Source organism: Schistocerca serialis, chromosome 11 (assembly GCF_023864345.2).
Source record: "Schistocerca serialis cubense isolate TAMUIC-IGC-003099 chromosome 11, iqSchSeri2.2, whole genome shotgun sequence".
NCBI classification, from domain to species: domain Eukaryota; kingdom Metazoa; phylum Arthropoda; class Insecta; order Orthoptera; family Acrididae; genus Schistocerca; species Schistocerca serialis.
Window position 1 is genome coordinate 65,129,692 of NC_064648.1, and position 22,933 is coordinate 65,152,624.

A 22,933-nucleotide genomic window follows, 5' to 3' on the forward strand; every position below is an offset into this window, starting at 1 on the left:
AAGGAAAAATTTAGAACAGAGTGAAAGTTCGGGGGGAAGAAAATAAATGCCAAGCTTTGCTGATGCCCCTCTAATTCCATTAGGGATGGCAAAAGGCTTGAAAGGACAAGTGAACAGAATTGATGCCATATTGAAAAGAGGCAATGTGATGAATATCTACAAGAGTAAAGGAAAGGGAATGTAGTCGAATTAAATCAATGATGCTGATCAAAATACCTGATGAAGACCAAAGAAGAGAGGATATCTAACGCATACTGCTAAAAGGTAGAAAATCATTTCTGAAGAGAGACATTAAAACTGAATAGAAGCTGTTATAAAGATTTTTCTGAAAGCATTCCTGTGGAGTTCAGCCTTCTGTGGGAGTGAAACATTAACGACAAACAGTTTTTCACTGGCTCTCTGCTTTGTTTTATTATTGCTCGTGTAACAACTAATATATGAGATAAAATATGTTGCTACGAAAAGAGCCCCCAAATACCTTTTAGTGATGCTGTGCTGTGACTTTCTTTGGATCATTAATTTTCAACAAAACAAAACAAAATATATTATGTTCTTATTATTCTGGATCTCGCTTTCTATAAAAGGAACATTTTCTCGTTACTGTAACTCGCCATAAAGTTCAACATATCTGCCTTACTTTACAGTTATTGAAAAAGGTTAATGAAAATTATTTCGTTATCAATACTGATGTTACAGTACACAATGATTGTTCAACACCAAAATGTTGCAGTGGATTTTTGTTAACAGTAAAACACCAATCAGTACCACGACTAACACGAGAACATGAGAGAATTATCGTAGAAAAAGACGTTTTTACTATAAGGTTTGCCAGACCAGAACCACGCACAGCAAGATTTCTTTTATGTTGTGAAGGTAAATTATCTTTTTGCGCTGTTAATGATATATTATCAGCAGCCCGCGTCCACCTGTGAAACAAATCATAAATTCTGCTGCTCTGCCCTGCAATTCCGAAAGCTGAAACAAATAATTTTAGTTCACTGTTACCTGCCCACTTCTTTGCGGTATGATTGGTTTCATTTAATGCAGTTTGAATGCGCCGCGGCAGCGGCTCGTTCGTTCGTAGCGCAGCTCTGCACCACGAATAATATTTAAATAACTGAAAATGTCTTAAAAGGGTGGGATAAATACCAGGCAAGCTTATTACAAATCATAATGCAAGTTTTCATTAAGTAACTCTATTCAGACATTTAAACAGATTAAATTATTACACACCTTTACAATGAGTACGTAATGGCGTACGTCTCTCAATCTTGACAAAAGAATGCTACGCAAGTGTACAACATAACGTCACAGGCTCTTCCTACTCATGTAACTCCAAGAAGACGACAGAAAAATTAATGTTCGGTCATTACTATTTATACTTGCCACATATTCTCATCTTTGTTTGATATTTAATAAGTATCGTCTGTGGTGGGTTCAGTACTCGCCGGCACAGATATCATCTTAAAAAAAAAAAAATCAGGATATAATTCTATACAAGAACAAAACATGAGACATAATGCTTTCTCTTTATTAGATAAAGTTCACACAATCGTTGTCCATGCAATTACAATCATCCAGTTCAATTATTCTTTTCTCCTTTTTTTTTACCACGTATAATATGTGTTTTGCTAAGAGACGTTACAATGTCCCCTGGCAGCAATTGACTAACGTTAAGAATGTTCGGCAATATGCTGCCACTAACGTCCGTTTCGTCGTTTCTCACCTTATTTGGAATATTCACTAGTTTGCTCTTTTGCACTATAGCTTTAATTACACTCTTTATGGTTTTCTCGCACTTTGCGAGGTGACCGTAAACCTAGTCCTAGGGTCATTAAAGTTTTCTGGCTCCCCCATTCGGGCTATGTGTGGTCAGAAAACCTGGGAAAACTGCGCCAGAGCCATGATCATCTCGCCTGGTTTGTAGTAAAACGCAGTCTGATTGTTCATCAAAAAAGGTTGGCATTTATCAAATGTTCAAATGGCTCTGAGCACTATGCAGCTTAACTTCTGAGGTCATTAGTCGCCTAGAACTCAGAACTACTTAAACCTAACTAACCTAAGGACATCACACACATCCATGCCCGAGGCAGGATTCGAACCCTGCGACCGTAGCGGTCGCTCGGTTCCAGACTGTAGCGCCTAGAACCGCACGGCCACTCAGGCCGGCTTATCAAATGTTCACAGATAACAAAGGTTATTTATGACAAAATGTTAAACTTTTAATCCCCTTGTTGAAAATGTACGTTCTACACTCTTTCACATCCGTGGTAATGTTTGAGTTCCGTGTCACACTGAAAGTCAATCATTAAAAAGTTTTACAGTAATGTAATGACTTGTCTCTACAATTAATGACGACAAATGTTCTACCATGGTATGGCATTCGTGTCAGTTTGCTTCACTAATATGACGAAAACATATAACATATATCATTTAACAAATGAATATTTTGAGCTTATGCACAGTAAGCTAAAGAAAAAATGTTTGTCACGTAGTTTCGCGTCCAGTAAATCATTTTCATGTTAGTGCATTAACAGCGTGGTTAGTTATGTTCGGTTGAATGTCGACAATGTCGTACGGAGCTGGCGGCGCGAAGCAATTGTTGCGTAGCGTCGTCTGGAACGCGGCGTGCTAACGACCGCTGGGGTCGACGTCCTGCTCGCCTTAAGCTAGGCGCAAATTGAGACGCGAGTGGCGCGACGCAGCGCAGCGCGTGTTTTTGTAACTCCACAGGGTCAAATGGGGCCGCGCAAACTGCGACGCGACGCGACTGGGACGCGACACGCATCTGCGCCAGGTCGCGTGGCGTTGTGGTTGCGGCACAGTTTCTCGCGCCGCGCGTCGCGCGTGCCTCGCTAGCACCGTGGGAAATTTGAGGCGGGGAGCGGAAAAGTAGCCCGGCCGTATGCTCACTTCGCAACGGCGCATATGAGCAGTGGTAGTACTGCCAATACGATAAATTTTGCCTTACTGTGTACTAAATTTTATTGCCTTTGGGTAGTGTTTGTACTACATGCATGTGAACATAACATTTCCACTGCAAGCTATAAACAGTCGAAAAGCAGCCACAAATAACAATGTTTTAATTGGTTCGCTGTGATGAGGAAAAGCATTTCAATTGTTGCATGCACATTATCAGCATTAATAAACTAATTATACAACAGGCTACCCAAATGAAGAGAATGGTCGGTATTGTTGCTAAAGTAGGAATATCCTAAAAGAGTGTTATGATTAGGTGTATTTAGTTTGTTGAAATGTGCTGCTGACAAAGGCAGATCTACTTTCATGACAATGTTTTTCGAACTCCAAGGCACATGTGGCTAGCTTGTGCATTCCTGTTGCGCGCAGTATCCTCCACTGCTGACAATACACTGACAATTGTGTTGTGCGACAGATCAGTTGCTTATTGTTCTCAATAACAACTATTTTATTCGCGATCACACATTGTCAGTTTGGCAAGCCATAGGTGAGTAACCAGTATCTGGCTTGTGCCTATCATTCCGCCTGAAGGAACGCTCGTCATTATTTTAATACTGCTCAGATCAAGAGAAGGAATAAAATCCTTTGGTAAGTTTCCATTCCAGTTGCAGTGTTAAAAATACGATGGGTTACGGGGATTCCATCAAAATTCCAACAGAATTGGCAATCTATTTTTGTGAAAGCTGTTAACCATTTCTCATTCGAAGAAGCATCACCATTTATGAGTAAAGGCCACATTTCTCTTGGTGACTGGTTTAATTGTACTTCCTTTGTCACAGTGTAATTTGCCAAACTCATCTCACAGCAGCTATTGAGACAGAATTCCGAAATGGAGTGCCTCATTAAACAAGTAATTGGCAATCACAGAGCTCAATAGCTTACGAAAAACCTCATAGTATCGGTTTGCAGTAACATAAAAAAAGAAAATACATGTCTATTTTCATACTAGGAATCTCTTGTTTCGCTAGCTGTCAATAACTCTTAAAAAATTACAGTCACTGGAGTGAAATAAATAAAAAGGGAAGTACTGATATATCGCCATAGATAAGAAAGTTCCGTGTGTTTAAGAATTGGCAAAACACTCTCCTATTTGTGTGCTATCATTCTCCAAACTTTCGTTTCGATGTCTCGAGCGGTTTAGGAGATACGAGAGATGTTGCGAGTATTTCATTCTCGCGGGCATGAGATCGGAAGTGAGCGCGCTATGTAGGGTCCATTTCCTCGAGATCGGAGGCAGATAGAGACCTCCTCCCAAGTCTAAACGAAAATTCAACATGTTAGCTAAATTTCATACGCAGCAACATACGGTGTAATACGCACCAAACGCAAAATCGTAGCGACTCCTAATTTCCGATGCAAACTTTTTGAGTTTTGCGTAGTGTCTTACTAAAATGTGTACATCACAATAAGAATGGTCATTAGCGAGATGATGGGCACTTCTCCACGAGGCTGACATACAATGCTACAAGTAAGCCAAAAATTAAATATTTTCATTGAATAGTTTCTGTAAAATCGTTTGACGAAGATAACAGGTTGCGCGCGCTTCGGTTCTGTCAGCGCAGAACGTCGTCAGTCGGCGCGTGCGAAGTATGGTGTTGCGTCGCAATATGCGCTGCACCCGCGCTGCGGTGTCGTGTCGCGCTGCAGTGTCGTGTCACGTCACACGGGCTGTACGCGTCTCAGTTTGCGCCTAGCCTAACAGCGACGGCGTGTTGGGGTGGCGCCCGCGCAGTCGCGAACTGCGCCGAACCACTCGCCAATGTCGGCGTGTTGCAGCTGTTTCCCGCGACCGGCCGGCGGGCTGCACGGCACCCGTCTCTGCTTCTCCGCATGGCTCCCCGTTCATGAGTAATGAAACAAATATTCCACAACGGTGTACTGTCTTTAAAGATACAGATTATTAGCTGTGGAAGAAAATGCAACTTGGTTAACCCTCAACTATTATGGTCAGTCACAGGAACAATTACTAGGGAGGGGTCTCACAGACTGCATTTTTCTGTTTTATATATCAAACCAGAATTTTGCTGAATATATATAGTTTCTTGACTTCCCACCATTCACTACACTTCTTAGAGGTGGCTTTTGTAGAAATTTGATTTTTTTAAAACACTTCGACAATTAAAACAAAGCGAAATCTGGAGTATATTTTTATTTTATGAGTTACGAAAACAACAGCAAATAGTTAGCTCTCTACTCACACATAGATTTTCATCACAGGGATTATATTACAAATTCGCAATATAACTAGGTGGAAAAATCCGCCGGCCGCGGTGGTCTCGCGGTTCTAGGCGCTCAGTCCGGAACCGCGGGACTGCTATGGTCGCAGGTTCGAATCCTGCCTCGGGCATGGATGTGTGTGGTGTCCTTAGGTTAGTTAGGTTTAAGTAGTTCTAAGTTCTAGGGGACTGATGACCATAGATGTTAAGTCCCATTGTGCTCAGAGCCATTTTGGAAAAATCCGACATGATTTACGATAAATTGTGTGGGAAGTCAGCTTTCAGTTTACGACTCACTTTGCAATGTAGAGCGAATATTTCAGTCCATAAGTCTATGAATGGAGAAACTTTGCCACCATTTTACTTCTAAAATTACAAGTAAAAACTAAATACTTGTTCTCATGAATCACACTTTAGTCAATTTCCACCTGCAAACACTTCACGCAGACCTTCCAGGAACACTCCAAACAAATCGGAACACCACGCTGTTGACATGGATACCTTGTTTTCCTCTTCAGACGAGGAGAGCAAAAGGTGCACGTTTTTCGATTTTCGAATGCTTCTTTCGGTGTCTGAGACTCATCTTGCAAGTGAAGACATCTGTCTCACATAATACACATTGCACAGAAGGCCCAGCTTTCCCCGCCATGGAGAAACAGTAGCATGCAATAAAAACACGGCGCGCAAACACTATGGTACGTCTGTGAGACCTCTCAAGGCTAATAACTACGAAACAAAGAGCAGCAACAATGCAAGAATGCACCCAATAGGAAGGTACATGGAAGAGTCAATTTGGCTTTGCAGGGGTGTGAGAAATATCTCGACACAAAAATTAGTAGCGGTCTGAGTGACGGTCGATAGTAGCTAAGGGTTAAAAGCGGTTATTGTTCAGTAATCCGTCGTTTCGCTGGTCTGCACACGATGTTTTGGCGTGATAACGGGTTTCTTGTGGCTTCGCAACTGAATCGCATTGTGACACTGGTATTTAGGGTTCGCCACACGCACGTTGAACTATACACTTTCATTTGCTCTCACGGTCGATACGCTGCCAGAGCGTCTCTCGACACGCGAAAATCTTTCGGTTCACACAAACTAAATGTTTGCGTTGAGCGATGTTTGTTTGAATCGACTCCGAACGGATCACTAACTACCGTTTTTACACACAGTAAATTTATTGTTCAAATGGCTCTGAGCACTATGGGACTCAACTTCAGAGGTCATTAATCCCCTAGAACTTAGAACTAGTTACACGTAACTAACCTACGTTACACGTAACACATCCAAGCCCGAGGCAGGATTCGAACCTGCGACCGTAGCGGTAAATTTATTGTTCATTAAACACTGCACTATGACAGTCACTCAACACTTCACTCATTCCGACGTATGCAGGGTGTTTCAAAAAGGTACGGCCAAACATTCAGGAAACATTCCTCACACATAAATAAAGAAAAGATGTTATGTGGACATGTGTCCATAAGCGCTTAATTTCCATGTTAGGGCTCATTTTAGTTTCGTCAGAATGTACTGTACTTCCTCGATTCACCGACAGTTGCCCCAATTGAAGGAAGGTTATGTTGACTTTGGTGCTTGTGTTGACATGCGACTCATTGCTCTACAGTACTAGCATGAAGCACGTCAGTACGTAGCGTCAACAGGTTAGTGTTCATCACGAACGTGGTTTTGCAGTCAGTGTGATGTTTACAAATGCGGAGTTGGCATATGCCCATTTGATGTATGGATTAGCACGGGGCAACAGCCGTGGCGCGGTACGTTTGTATCGAGACAGATTTCCAGAACGAAGGTGTCCCGACAGGAAGACGTTCGAAGCAATTGATCGGCGTCTTAGGAAGCACGGAACATTCCAGTCTACGACTCGCGACTAGGGAAGACCTAGAACGACGAGGACACCTGCAATGGACGAAGCAATTCTGCGTGCAGTTGACGATAACCCTAATGTCAGCGTCAGAGAAGTTGCTGCTGTACAAGGTAACGTTGACCACGTCACTGTATGAGGAGTGATACGGGAGAACCAGTTGTTTCCGTACCATGTACAGCGTGTGCAGGCACTATCAGCAGCTGATTGGCCTCCACGGGTACACTTCTGCGAATGGTTCATCCGACAATGTGTCACTCCTCATTTCAGCATTTCAGTGCAAATGTTCTCTTTACGGATGAGGCGTCATTCCAACGTGATCAAATTGTAAATTTCCACAATCGGCATGTGTGGGCTGTCGAGTATCCGCACACAATTGTGCAATCACGTCATCAACACAGATTTTCTGTGAACTTTTGGGCAGGCATTGTTGGTGATGTCTCGATTGGGCCCCACGTTCTTCCACCTACGCTCAATGGAGCACGTTATCACGATTTTATACGGGATACTCTACCTGTGCTGCTAGAACATGTGCCTTTACAAGTACGACACAACATGTGGTTCATGCACGATGGAGCTCCTGCACATTTCAGTCGAAGTGTTCGTACGCTTCTCAACAACAGATTCGGTGACCGATGGATTGGTAGAGGCGGACCAATTCCATGGCCTCCACGCTCTCCTGACCTCAACCCTCTTGACTTTCATTTATGGGGGCATTTGAAAGCTCTTGTCTACGCAACCCCAGTACCAAATGTAGAGACTCTTCGTGCTCGCATTGTGGACGGCTGTGATACAATACGCCATTCTCCAGGGCTGCATCAGCGCATCAGGGATTCCGTGCGACGGATGGTGGATGCACGTATCCTCGCTAACGGAGGACATTTTGAACATTTCCTGTAACGAAGTGTTTGAAGTCACGCTGGTACGTTCTGTTGCTGTGTGTTTCCATTCCATGATTAATGTGATTTGAAGAGAAGTAATAAAATGAGCTCTAACATGGAAAGTAAGCGTTTCCGGATAAATGTCCACATAACATCTTTTCTTTCTTTGTGTGTGAGGAATGTTTCCTGAAAGTTTGGCCGTACCTTTTTGTAACACCCTGTATATTGGTGCAGATACAACAGTCATTTTCTATCCCTGCTACACACAATATTCCGTCCTTTCCTAGATTGTTTATGCAGACAGTTTATTTTTAATGCATATCAACTGTTCTTAGCACAATCACTCTCATCTATATTGAGTTCATTGTGTTTACCATGTCATTACACACTGTTAGTATTGTTACTAGGCATATATGGGTTTTTGTGTAATTATTTAAAGGTGTGTGATTTTTGGTGCATAGTTTTCTTTTCCTTTTTCGGTGTAGCTTGCCACGTTATCACCCATGTAGCAAACAGATTTTACCACATGCATGACAGGTGGACTTGGTCATATTGCTCAATAAATACTTCATTTAGTATTAGTATTTTTTTTAAATGATCTGTCTTACAGGACTACAGTGTAGTTTCCGGATAGATTAACTTGATTCGCACACCGCGTAATTTATATTCAAGGACGTTTACCAAGTACACGGGCTTCAATTGAAGCATCGATACATACAAAGTGTAGGTTACACGGAACGGGTTTGTCTTTGATTGAATTCTGTTCTCAGATCACTATTGGCAGTAACATTACATCACATAATTGTTTTGTACTACAAAGTCTTTTTTTGTCCAGTGGAGACTCTCAGGGTTCCTTAATTCTAACACAATTACACCTGTTACATTACTATATGATACCTCATCATTAATTGTACTTACTTACTACAAATGAAAAATGATTCAAGAAATTATTCATTACTTTGTCAACAGAAAGATTGTTCAGTGCTTGATGAGCATGTAGTATTTTAATGACATTAATTGTCTGTAAACAAAATCTTCAATTTGCATGCTATTGCACAGTTTATTGATTCTACTTTCATGCTATGCTTACCTATTAAATGTCTTGCTTTCTCAAAATTTTAAATACACACAAATTCTTTCTTAAAGCTAGCATACTTATACTCTAAAACACAATTGAAATCTTCTTACTGCTACTATTTACATCTGACAGGTCATTGAATAAATAATTTTACTATCCCACTGTAACATCTTCCGAATCTTTTTAGCCACTATTTCCCTCCTCGACCAAGGGATGGAGTAAGATGCGCGACAGTACGTTTTGTGGGGCATCACCTCTATGTGATAGTGGTACCCCTTGATTATTCCTGGTCGATCGGTAAATACCATGGTATATTTCGAAGACAGCTGTCTTAACTGTTGCTTTTGCACGTTGCTTAAACTTTCAGATTCCTGTGCTTTGGTTTGAAATGCATCAACATTTGTTTCAAAATTTCTATCCTCCATAATAGGATAATAAAGATCTGTCACATGTGAATAATCATCTAGGTGTAGTACCCTGCGGTTCCTACATTTCGTATTAATTCTGTTGCAACATGGCACAAGTACCTCCTTCCATTCCATCATAGACGATTCAATCCTCCTACCTTTATTAACTATGCTTAGTTTTCCCGAGGAGAGGTCGATAACTGCGTCCCTCTCACGGAGAAAATCTACTCCCAGAATGCAGGCCACCTTTAACCCTTTAACAATGAGGAACGAGCTCACTATGGCTTCGCCCTCCTTACAAATCTCCACCTGCACCTGGTGCTTAACTAATTGGCTCTGTGCACTTATAGCTCCAGACACCTTGCAATTATTAACCGGGAAAGTCGGTATGCTACGTCCCTTCCCCGGCGCTTTAAACAATTCTGCACTCATTACACCCACTGAGGCACCAGTGTCGATGATTATATTCACTGCAACATCATTGATTTTCGCTTCTATTATGGCTTGCACATTTTCGTTGCTATCTTTGTTACATTCGTGGGGTTCGGTCAGTAGATCTCTATCCATACTGATACCGTCGTTGTATGGCAGCATGTGTATTCCAGGCATATTACGGTCATTCGTGTTGCTCTCACTCCACCCCACGGCCAGCGACGGAGAGCATATCGTGGCCGATTCTAGTTTGTTGGACGGCTTGCTTGCGAGGTACTTGGACGGCTATAGTCCGCGACCTCTACTATGTGTACGTTTTGATTTGTAGGCCACCACGACTGTGCAGTAGGCGCGTTTTGCAGTGGTGGTCTGTTGTTATCGTACCGGTCATTACCTTGCCGTTCTGGGCTTCGTCGCTGATTCTGATTCCAATCGCGATTACTGTCGTTGTAATTGCTATGCCACTGACCTCGCGCTTTTTTCCAGCGGTTGGTCCCGGGCGGTCGGGAATCGTACCGGTCGTCAAATCGACGCTTTTTATTATGGGACGGCTGCCCATAGCCGTTCTGACTTCTACCATTATTACCATTTTGCGAGTGCTCTTGCCGCTTGTTACCGGCCCCACCATTTCCATGGTTGTGGTTTGGTGCACTATTATTTCTGTCATGTTTACACCCTGATCCATTGTTCCGTGAGTGATCACACGCTGCTTTTGCGTCTTCCTGGATTAAGTCTATTGAATCTAGAACAGACAGGAAATGTTCCATGTCGTTCTCTGGTACGTGTATTAGTTTCTCTTTAATATGAATGGGTAAATGTGATTTTAGGAGTCGTATTATGTTTCTTGGAGAGATAGGCTCATCCCAGTAGCGCGTCTTGTTTATATACTTCTCGAAATACCGTCTCAGATTCCCAAGACGGGGTGAGTACGGTTCGGGATTGTATACTTCTTTTCTTAGCCCCTCTTTTATACAAGGCGACCAGTATTTCGACAAAAACTCCCTTTCGAACTGTTCGTACGTCATGCAGCTATCTGCTACTTCCGTAGCCCACAACGCTGCATCACCCTGAATTTATGACATTACGTATTGCATTTTCTGTGCTTCGTTCCACACACTAGGCAAGATATTTTTAAAGCTTTTTATGAATACTACTAGGTGTACTGACTTCCGTTCAGTAGTAAACGTTTGAAACTGACTATTTTTCATCAGACTTTCGTCAATCAATATTTTTGGAGTATACTGGATTGCTCCTGGGAGATAGGCTCTGTGCTCCGAACCGAAGCTACAGCTTTTCGCATTATCGCCTAAAGATTCACCATTGTTGCGTCGCGCTGCCAAAAACATTGGCTGTTGGCGACATAGTTTCATGTTCAAGATGTTTGCTGCTCTGTGCTAAACCCGTTTCCAAGTCGGATATCCGTTTGGTGATATTCACTTGCCACTGCGGACTATCCTCATTGAGTATTTGTTTGATGGTTTGCACGTCGTTCTGTGCTTGACTATTTACTGCGGTACTGAACGATTCGGAATCTCTATCTGTCATGGCTGCCTGTACCTTAGAATCAATATTTTTGTCGATCTCGCTCTCCTTCGCTTCTAGCCATGAGTTGAATTCGGTTTCAATTTTATTCGCTTGTTCTTTCCACTTCTGCTCTACAAGCTGTGTGGAATCTATTTCTAGCTTTTCTAATCGGTTGGCCAAGACACCTATCTCGTCTACTTGCAGGTTGTTGACCTGTACAGTCAACTCCTGCATGGCCTTAGGTATCGACTCATAATTCTGTTTCATACAGGCAATCTCTTTTTTCATAATTTCTAACGATTGCACAAGTTGCTGGTCCCGCTCAGCTTGCTGGCGATCCCTCTCGGCCTGCTGGGCAAGAAACTTTTCCTCTAACTGGCGGCGATCTCGCTCAGCTTGCTGGGCAAGGAAATTTTCCGTTAGCTGGCGATCTCGCTCAGCTTGCTGTGCGAGAAAGCTCTCAATTTTTTCGTCCTTTTCAGCTTATTGTTGTGCAAATTTTGACTGGTAATCCAGCACGCGCTCTAATATCGTCTGAAGTGAATACCCATCAGGCAGATTACCACTCTCTGGTTCCTGGTTTTCTGGGGGTGGTGCAATTTCTTTATCTACATCTCCTTGAGCACCGGTGGGCGGTGGCACCACTTCCTGTGCCCCTGCCCCCACATTTTCGCATGGTATATCCTCAAAGAGAGTACTTGTACTGCTTAATGCACCCGTTTCTACATTTCCTGCACTAACTAATGGCTGTCCCTCAGTATCCATATTGCTCGGACGTTGACTGCGCAATTTAAACGTATTCATAAATTACCTACTCGAACACAGGATCCCACAGTTTTGCCACTTGCACACAAAATATGGTAATTTATCTACAATACACTGCACACTAAAATTTACTATCTACACTCAATTTTGCCCTGTCATAAATACTAACGCCAAACTACGCCCACCATTAGCGATATGAGATCACTTCACCAGAGTTAAGCTTCTACGAACAGGACAACTACACTGTAGTCTTACCTTTAGTTTATCTGATCTCGGGGTTCGGCTGCCCCCGGATTATGTAGCCGCTACAGTTTCTCAGTACTATCAGGATCTTTTCCTCTGACTCGCTTGCAGTGGTGCGTTTTTTCATGAAAGAATTTTTGTACATTCATTAATACATGGCATTAATCATGAGACACATACATACATTTATCACTAAATACATACATGTATATAACAATAGACAATGAAAGAAAACACATAAAACAGTTATTATTTTCGTGGCCACTGCAAATCCTGCCCCACGCTTTTGGGCGACAGTTTCGCTGGCTCTCTGCTTTGTTTTATTATTGCTCGCGTAACAACTGATATATGAGATAAAATATGTTGCTACGAAAAGAGCCCCCAAATACCTTTTAGTGATGCTGTGCTGTGACTTTCTTTGGATCATTAATTTTCAACAAAACAAAACAAAATATATTATGTTCTTATTATTCTGGATCTCGCTTTCTATCAAAGGAACATTTTTTCGTTACTGTAACTCGCCATAAAGTTCAACATATCTTCCTTACTTTACAGTTATTGAAAAGGTTAATGAAAATTATTTCGTTATCAATACTGATGTTACAGTACGCAATGATTGTTCAACATCAAAATTTTACAGTGGATTTTTGTTAATAGTAAAACATCAGTAAGTACCACGACTAACACGAGAACATGAGAGTATTATCGTAGAAAAAGATGTTTTTACTATAATGTTTGCCAGACCAGAACTACGCACAGCAGGATTTCTTTTATGTTGTGAAGGTAAATTATCTTTTTGCACTGTTAATAATATACTATCAGCAGCCCGCGTCCACCTGTATAACAACTCATAAAATCTGCTGCTCTGCCCTGCAATTCCGAAAGCTGAAACAAATAATTTTAGTTCACTGTTACCTGCCCACTTCCCTGCGGTATGATTGGTTTCATTTAATGCAGTTTGAATGCGCCGCGGCAGCGGCTCGTTCGTTCGTAGCGCAGCTCTGCACCACGAATAATATTTAAATAGCTGAAAATGTCTTAAAAGGATGGCATAAAATACCAGGCAAGCTTATTACAAATCGTAATGCAAGTTTTCACTGAGTAACTCCATTCAGACATTTAAACGGATTAAATTATTACACACCTTTACAATGAGTACGTAATGGCGTACGTCTCTCAATCTTGACAAAAGAATGCTACGCAAGTGTACAACATAACGTCACAGGCTCTTCCTACTCATGTAACTCCAAGAAGACGACAGAAAAATTAATGTTCGGTCATTACTATTTATACTTGTCACATACTCTCATCTTTGTTTGATATTTAATGAGTATTGTCTGTGGCGGTTTCAGTACTCGCCGACACAGATATTATCTTTAAAAAAAATCAGTACATAATTCTATACAAGAACAAAACATGAGACATAATGCTTTCACTTTATTACATAAAGTTCACACAATCGTTGTCCACGCAATTACAATCATCCAGTTCAATTATTGTTTTCTCCTTTTTTTTACCACATATAATATGTGTTTTGCTAAGAGACGTTACAAGTTCAAACTGCAAGAGAGTGGAATGTTTACGAAAGTAACGTTACAGAATTATGATGGAGATTACATGGGTAGACTACATAACTAATGATGACATGTCGGATCAAATCAGGGAGAAAAGAAATTAATAGCACAACCTCACTGTAAGAATGTATCGACTGACAGGACGCACCTTAAGTTATTAAGGAACTCTCAGTTTAGTAATGGAGGAAAAAATGTGGTAGTCACTGGAATTAAGGAAAACGTGGAAGGGAGGTCCCACCAATATAACTTTCTTTTCACACAACCTGTTTATTTAACAATATACAACCATAATTTTTTTACCAGATGGACAAATTCACGAAGTTCTTTTAACATTACACCTTAAGATGAATACGCTTTTTCAAAAGAAACCAAAACAGCAAACAATATGACAATGATTACAAGACGGGCCAACCTGCAGCCCTACCGTTATCAGGCGAAACAGCGGTGTTTACTACCGCGCAGGACACGGTGTCTCTTAATAAATGCCGTTCTGCAACATATGCAAATAATACAGGGTGTTACAAAAAGGTATGGCCAAACTTTCAGGAAACATTCCTCACACACAAAGAAAGAATAGATGTTATGTGGACATGTGTCCGGAAACGCTTACTTTCCATGTTAGAGCTCCTTTTATTACTTCTCTTCAAATCACATTAATCATGGAATGGAAACACGTAGCAACAAAACGAACCAGCGCAACTTCAAACACTTTGTTACAGAAAATGTTCAAAATGTCCTCCGTTAGCGAGGATACGTGCATCCACCCCCCGTCGCATGGAATCCCTGATGCGCTGATGCAGCCCTGGAGAATGGCGTATTGTATCACAGCCGTCCACAATACGAGCACGAAGAGACTCTACATTTGGTGCCGGGGTTGCGTAGACAAGAGCTTTCAAATTCCCCCATAAGTGAAAGTCGAGAGGGTTGAGGTCAGGAGAGCGTGGAGGCCATGGAATTGGTCCGCCTCTACCAATCCGTCGGCCACCGAATCTGTTTTTGAGAAGCGCACGAACACTTCGACTGAAATGTGCAGGAGCTCCATCGTGCATGAACCACATGTTGTGTCGTACTTGTAAAGGCACGTGTTCCAGCGGCACAGGTAGAGTATCCCGTATGAAATCATGATAAAGTGCTCCATTGAGCGTAGGTGGAAGAACATGGGGCCCAATCGAGACATCACCAACGATGCCTGCCCAAACGTTCACAGAAACTCTGTGTTGATGACGTGATTGCACAATTGCGTGCGGATACTCGACAGCCCACACATGTCGATTGTGGAAATTTACATTTTGATCACGTTGGAATGAAGCCTCATCCGTAAAGAAAACATTTGTACTGAAATGAGGATTGACACATTGTTGGATGAACCATTCGCAGACGTGTTGTACACGTGGAGGCCAATCAGCTGCTGATAGTGCCTGCAAACGCTGTACATGGTACGGAAACAACTGGTTCTCCTCTAGCACTCTCCATACAGTGACGTGGTCAACGTTATCTTGTACAGCAGCAACTTCTCTGTCGCTGACATTAGGGTTATCGTCAACTGCACGAAGAATTGCCTCATCCATTGCAGGTGTCCTCGTCGTTCTAGGTCTTCCCCAATTGCGAGTCATAGGCTGGAATGTTCCGTGCTCCATAAGACGCCGATCAATTGCTTCGAATTTCTTCCTGTCGGGACACCTTCGTTCTGGAAATATGTCTTGATACAAACGTACCGCGCCACAGCTATTGCCCCGTCCTAATCCGTACATCAAATGGGCATCTGCCAATTCCGCATTTGTAAACATTGCACTGACTGCAAAACCACGTTCGTGATGAACACTAACCTGTTGATGCTACGTACTGATGTGTTTGATGCTAGTACTGTAGGGCAATGAGTCGCATGTCAACAGAAGTACTGAATTCAACATTACCTTCCTTCAATTAGGCCAACTGGCCGTGAAACGAGGAAGTACAGTACATACTGACGAAACTAAAATGAGCCCTAACATGGAAATTAAGCGCTTATGGACACATGTCCACATAACATCTTTTCTTTATTTGTGTGTGAGGAATGTTTCCTGAAAGTTTGGCCGTACCTTTTTGTAACACCCTGTGTAATACCATTCATGACAAGAGTGATTCAACTACTCAAAACAAATGACGTAAGTTTTAATTTGAAAGCTGTGTGTCAAAAGGTTCAGGGCTAAGTTGCGCACCTGTGCTCAAAGGCTAAACAGATTAGAAAACAATATGACAGTGATAAGGCTTACTTCAAGAAACCAACCTCTTAATTTCAATCAGCAACCCAGGTGTGACTGGATCACAACCCATCGCTTGGGACAATCTTATTTTGACCAAAGCTCTAGTGACAGTTGGCTGTTAATATTTCCAAAGTTGAGCTGATTGTTAGTTATTAAAACCGCTCTGAAGGAACGTCTTAAAACATTACTTGTGAACACTTATTACAAAAGGACTCATTCGACAGAACCAGAAGATCCAGCTAAAATAGTTCAATAATGACCCAGTCTTTCAAACACAGCAACACACAGCTTACTACAACAGGTTGTTCAGATCGTAACTGATGACTGGGAAATGTAGTTATAATCAAAGAATTGAACCAGTTAAAATCTAAATCTAACCACTGAAAGGTATGTGCTGAGATTCGATCAGGATAGAGCCAGCGAAAAATGTCAAATGTTGGTAGTTCCCAACCGCAAGGTTGGACGAGTAGTACATCTTCGAGTAGTAAGATCTTTGACAGCTAACAGAGCTAGGTGCACGCGGTAAAAGTTTGGGTAGTGGTGAGGAGATGCGCAGAGACAGCAGACGTGTTTCGAGTCGGAACTAGATGCCTGCAGGAGGCAGCCGGGTCGTGACAGCATCAAAGTAACAATTGGCGCTACGCACATAATAAGCTATATATTGAGCGAAACTCGGCACATGCCTGGGGAAACTAGAAAGAATAATTAATAAAATAGGTTTTCTTTGGTTAAATAATGTCTAAAAGCTGGATAGAAATCCCATTGTTGATGCAATAAGCGTTTTGTGAAACTTTCTCGTAAATCCATGCTATAGAAGTTTTTTTTAGTTTTTCACATGTGCCTCAAAAGTTTGAACAATAAATATTTTTTAGATAAAATTAGAGTTTCATCTCACACCTTATGTCGTTCTCCGCATCCTGTGCTTGCATTGAACCAAAAGGTACATTAAAGTAAAGTTCCCATGAGTAAAGCTAATAATTGCATTTATCAGAATAAAATAATCTACAGGGCTATTACAAATGACTGAAGCGATTTCATAAATTCACTATAGCTCCATTCATTGACATATGGTCACGACACACTGCAGATATGTAGAAAAACTCATATAGTTTTGTTCGGCTGAAGCCGCACTTCAGATTTCTGCCGCCAGAGCGCTCGAGAGCGCAATGAGACAAAATGGCGACAGGAGCCGAGAAAGCGTATGTCGTGCTTGAAATGAAATGCACTCACATCAGTCAGTCATAACAGTGCAACGACACTTCAGGACGAAGTTCAACAAACATCCACCAACTGCTAACTCCATTCGGCGATGGTATGCGCAGTTTAAAGCTTCTGGATGCCTCTGCAAGGGGAAATCAACGGGTCGGCCTGCAGTGAGCGAAGAAACGGTTGAACGCGTGCTGGCAAGTTTCACGCGCAGCCCGCGGAAGTCGACGAATAAAGCAAGCAGGGAGCTAAACGTACCACAGCCGACGGTTTGGAAAATCTTACGGAAAAGGCTTACCATTTACAATTGCTACAAGCCCTGACACCCGATGACAAAGTCAAGCGTTTTGAATTTTCGGCGCGGTTGCAACAGCTCATGGAAGAGGATGCGTTCAGTGCAAAACTTGTTTTCAGTGATGAAGTAACATTTTTTTCTTAATGGTGAAGTGAACAGACACAATGTGCGAATCTGGGCGGTAGAGAATCCTCACGCATTCATGCAGCAAATTCGCAATTCACCAAAAGTTAACGTGTTTTGTGCAATCTCACGGTTTAAAGTTTACGGCCGCTTTTCTTCTGTGAAAAAAACGTTACAGGACACGTGTACCTGGACATGCTGGAAAATTGGCTCATGCCCCAACTGGAGACCGACAGCGCCGACTCCATCTTTCAACAGGATGGTGCTCCACCGCACTTCCATCATGATGTTCGGCATTTCTTAAACAGGAGATTGGGTAACCGATGGATCGGTCGTGGTGGAGATCATGATCAGCAATTCATGTCATGGCCTCCACGCTCTCCCGACTTAACCCCATGTGATTTCTTTCTGTGGGGTTATGTGAAATATTCAGTGTTTAAACCTCCTCTACCAAGAAACGTGCCAGAACTGCGAGCTCGCATCAACGATGCTTTCGAACTCATCGAAGGGGATATGCTGCGCTGAGTGTGGGAGGAACTTGATTATCGGCTTGATGTCTGCCGAATCACTAAAGGGGCACATATCGAACATTTGTGAATGCCTAAAAAAACTTTTTGAGTTTTTGTATGTGTGTGCAAAGCATTGTGAAAATATCTCAAATAATAAAGTTATTGTAGAGCTGTGAAATCGCTTCAATCATTTGTAATAACCCTGTATATGCCATTGCACAGTTGGCAAATTATTCAGATCAGGACAGAATTTTTATTAAGTGACAAACAGGGCCAAAATGAGTAAAGTTATCTAGAATGACAATTTTATGCCATTGCACTATGGCTGAGTTGAATATATGTTTTATTATTGGCTAAACTGGATGGAGTGCACGAGCTAAGTCCACAGACGCAGTCAGATGCAGGTTGGTGACTTTCATTTATTTTTACCACTAAACTCTCATGCAGTCAAATGTGTATTTTGAGTATTAATTTTCGAACAATATTTTCATGCAGTCAGATAAAGTTCAGTTCAGTTAAATACGCAGTCAGATGCTAGTTTTATTAAAGACTAAAGCAGTCACATGCAGTTCAGTCTAGTTTAAATAGAGAATTTTTATTAACAACACTTTCACCACAATGTTCCAGTTTTGTTTAACGGCAACTTGTGCCTTAGTACAATTGTTCCGGCTGTATTTACGAGCAGGAGCTGATTCATTAGAACATTAATGATCGTGTATAAACCCGAAAGGAAAGGCGGTAGAATTGTGTGACAAATTTTCAAATTACAGCTAGTGTTTTAGAACAATACTATGGCCTATATTTACGACCAAAGAGCTGACCGAGTAAAACTCTGAGGGTCGGGAACAAAGCAGGAAATAGTAAGGAGGGCAGGTAGACAATTACACAAATCACCACGAGGATTACAGAATGTTAATTCCCTTTATCAGCAAGCAGCTCCATGGATCCACGGTGCGTCACGGTGGTTACCGAGTGGTGCCGATGAAAGCCAGGTAGAAGAGGGCAGCCAGGCCACGAGCGGTCGTCCGGCACGAATGTCGCCAACCAACCGGTGGGATGTCAGCCTGCTGCTTGTAGTAGACGCTGACCCCGGTGAAGTACTCTGGTATCTTCGCTCTGGGCAGGCTCTCCTTGAGCAGCTAGTGGCTTCGGCTGCTCGGACCTCATGAACCCCTCTCGTCGCGGTGCTACTGCCAATCCCCAAACATTGTACCTCTCTCTCGGGCGAGCACATCCCATATATACAGGGTGTTACAAAAAGGTACGGTCAAACTTTCAGGAAACATTCCTCACGCACAAATAAAGAAAAGATGTTATGTGGACATGTGTCCATAAACGCTTAATTTCCATGTTAGGGCTCATTTTAGTTTCTTCCACCTACGCTCAATGGAGCACGTTATCACGATTTCATACGGGATACTCTACCTGTGCTGCTAGAACATGTGCCTTTACAAGTACGACACAACATGTGGTTCATACACGATGGAGCTCCTGCACATTTCAGTCGAAGTGTTCGTACGCTTCTCAACAACGGATTCGGTGACCGATGGATTGGCAGAGGCGGACCAATTCCGTGGCCTTCACGCTCTCCTAACCTCAACCCTCTTGACTTTCATTTGTGGGGGCATTTGAAAGCTCTCGTCTACGCAACCCCGGTACCAAACGTAGAGACTCTTCGTGCTCGTATTGTGGACGGCTGTGATACAATACGCCATTCTACAGGGCTGCATCAGCGCATCAGGATTCCGTGCGACGGAAGGTGGATTCACGTATCCTCACTAATGGAGGACATTTTGAACATTTCCTGTGACAAACTGTTTGAAGTCACGCTGGAACGTTCTGTTGCTGTGTGTTTCCATTCCATGATTAATGTGATTTGAAGAGAAGTAATAAAAGGAGCTCTAACATGGAAAGTAAGCGTTTCCGGACGCATGTCCACATAACATATTTTCTTTCTTTGTGTGCAAGGAATGTTTCCTGAAAGTTTGGCCGTACCTTTTTGTAACACCCTGTATACAGGGTGGTTCATTGATCGTGACCGGGCCAAATATCTGACGAATTAAGTGTCAAACGAAAAAACTACAAAGAACGAAACTTGAAGGGGGAATACAGATGGCGCTATGGTTGGCACGCTAGATGGCGCTGCCATAGGTCAAACGGATATCAACTACGTTTTTTTAAAAATAGGAACCCCCATTTTTTACCACACGATCGTGTAGTACGTAAAGAAATATGAATGTTTTAGTTGGACCATTTTTTCGCTTTGTGATAGATGGCACTGTAATAGTCGCCAACATGTGGCTCACAATTATAGACGAACAGTTGGTAACAGGTAGGTTTTTTAAATTAAAAATACAGATCGTAGGTACGTTTCAACATTTTATTTCGGTTGTTCCAATGTGATTAATGTACCTTTGTGAAATTATCATTTCTGAGAACGCATGCTGTTACAGCGTGATTACCTGTAAATACCACATTAATGCAATAAATGCTCAAAGTGATGTCTGTCAACTTCAGTGCATTGGGCAATACGTGTAACGACATTACTCTCAACAGCGAGTAGTTCGCCTTCCGTAATGTTCTCACAGGCATTGACAATGCGCTGACGCATGTTGTCAGACGTTGTCGGTGCATCACGATAGCAAATATCCTTCAACTTTCCTCACAGAAAGAGATCCGGAGACGTCAGATCCGGTGAACGTGCGGGCCACGGTATGGTGCTTCGACGACCAATCCACCTGTCATGAAATATGCCATTCAATACCGCTTCAACCGCACGCGAACTATGTGCCGGACATCCACCATGTTGGAAGTACATCGCCATTCTGTCACGCAGTGAAACATCTTGTAGTAACGTCGGTAGAACATTACGTAGGAAATCAGCATACATTTCACCATTTACATTGCCATCGATAAAATGGGGGCCAATTATCCTTCCTCCCATAATGTCGCACCATACATTAACCCGCCAAGGTCGCTGATGTTGCACTTGTCGCAGCCATCGTGGATTTTCCGTTACCTAGTAGTGCAGATTATGCCGGTTTACGTTACCAGTGTTGGTGAATGACGCTTCGTCGCTAAATAGTACGCGAGCTACAAATCTATCATCGTCCCGTAATTTCTCTTGTGCCCAGTGGCAGAACTGTACACGACGTTCAAAGTCGTCGCCATGCAATTCCTGGTGCATAGAAATATAGTATGGGTGCAATCGATATTGATGTAGCTTTCTCAACACCGACGTTTTTGAGATTCCCGATTCTCGCGCAATTTGTCTGCTACTGATGTGCGAATTAGCCGCGACTGCAGCTAAAACACCTACTTTGGCGTCAACATTTGTTGCAGGTCCTGGCTGACGTTTCACATGTGGCTGAACCCTTCCTGTTTCCTTAAATAACCTAACTATCCGGTGAACGGTCCGGACACTTGAATGATGTCGTCCAGGATACTGAGCAGCATACATAGTACACGCCCGTTGGGCATTTTGATCACAGTAGCCATATATCAACACAATATCGACCTTTTCCGCAATTGGTAAACAGTCCATTTTAACACGGGTAATGTATCACGAAGCAGATACCGTCCGCACTGGCGGAATGTTACGTGATACAACGTGACTATTACAGCGGCATCTATCACAAAGCGAAAAAAGTGGTCCAACTAAAACGTTCATATTTCTTTACGTACTACACGAATATGTAACAAAAAATTGGAGTTCCTATTTAAAAAAACGCAGTTGATATCCGTTTGACCTATGGTAGCGCCATCTAGTGGGCCAACGACAGCACCATCTGGTTTCCCCCTTCAAGCTAGACGAGTTTCGTTCTGTGTAGTTTTTTCGGTTGATGCTTATTTCGTGAGATATTTGGCCCGGTCACAATCAATGGACCACCCTGTGTATCAGCAAGGAAAGACCTTCTCAGGGCATAACCCACAGATACCAACTCTTCCTCACTGATATTGGCAATGGGGCCGGGACAGGGATAGTCGATACTAAATTTGAATTTAACTTCATTTGTCTCACTGCTACGGTCATCATGGAGTTGTATATCTTTTGCCTTACAGAGTTCCTTCATTTCATTTCTAAGAATGTCCTAAACTGTCGTTGCTTTGGTCTTGTGATTTTGAATTTTTTGGTATATTGCATTTCTCTGCCTTTTCCATGATACAGTAAAGGATTTTGTAATTCTATTTGTGGTGCACCTTTGTCTTGATAAAAGTTTGTTCTCTATATTATACAGAGCTCTAGAGCTCTATGTTCCTGCCACAAGAAACTTTGATTTCAAATGTTCGCCAACATTTTCTCTCCACTTTTAATGTGAGAAGCATGTGTGTCACCTACACCAGCATAGGTACATGCATATTTTGATGTCTTGAACATGAGAGCTTAGAGATGAGATCAGTAAGAGCCTATTAACCCATGGCATCATATTGGTGCACATGTAAAGTGTGTGTAGTCACCATATTCTCCGCATATACAGTTGCAATAACAGTCAATGATGGGATGGTTAAGGGGAGGTTTGGATAATAGAAATAAGCGCTGCAAACCTGGAGGTTTGGATAATACAGATGAGCACTGCAAACTTGG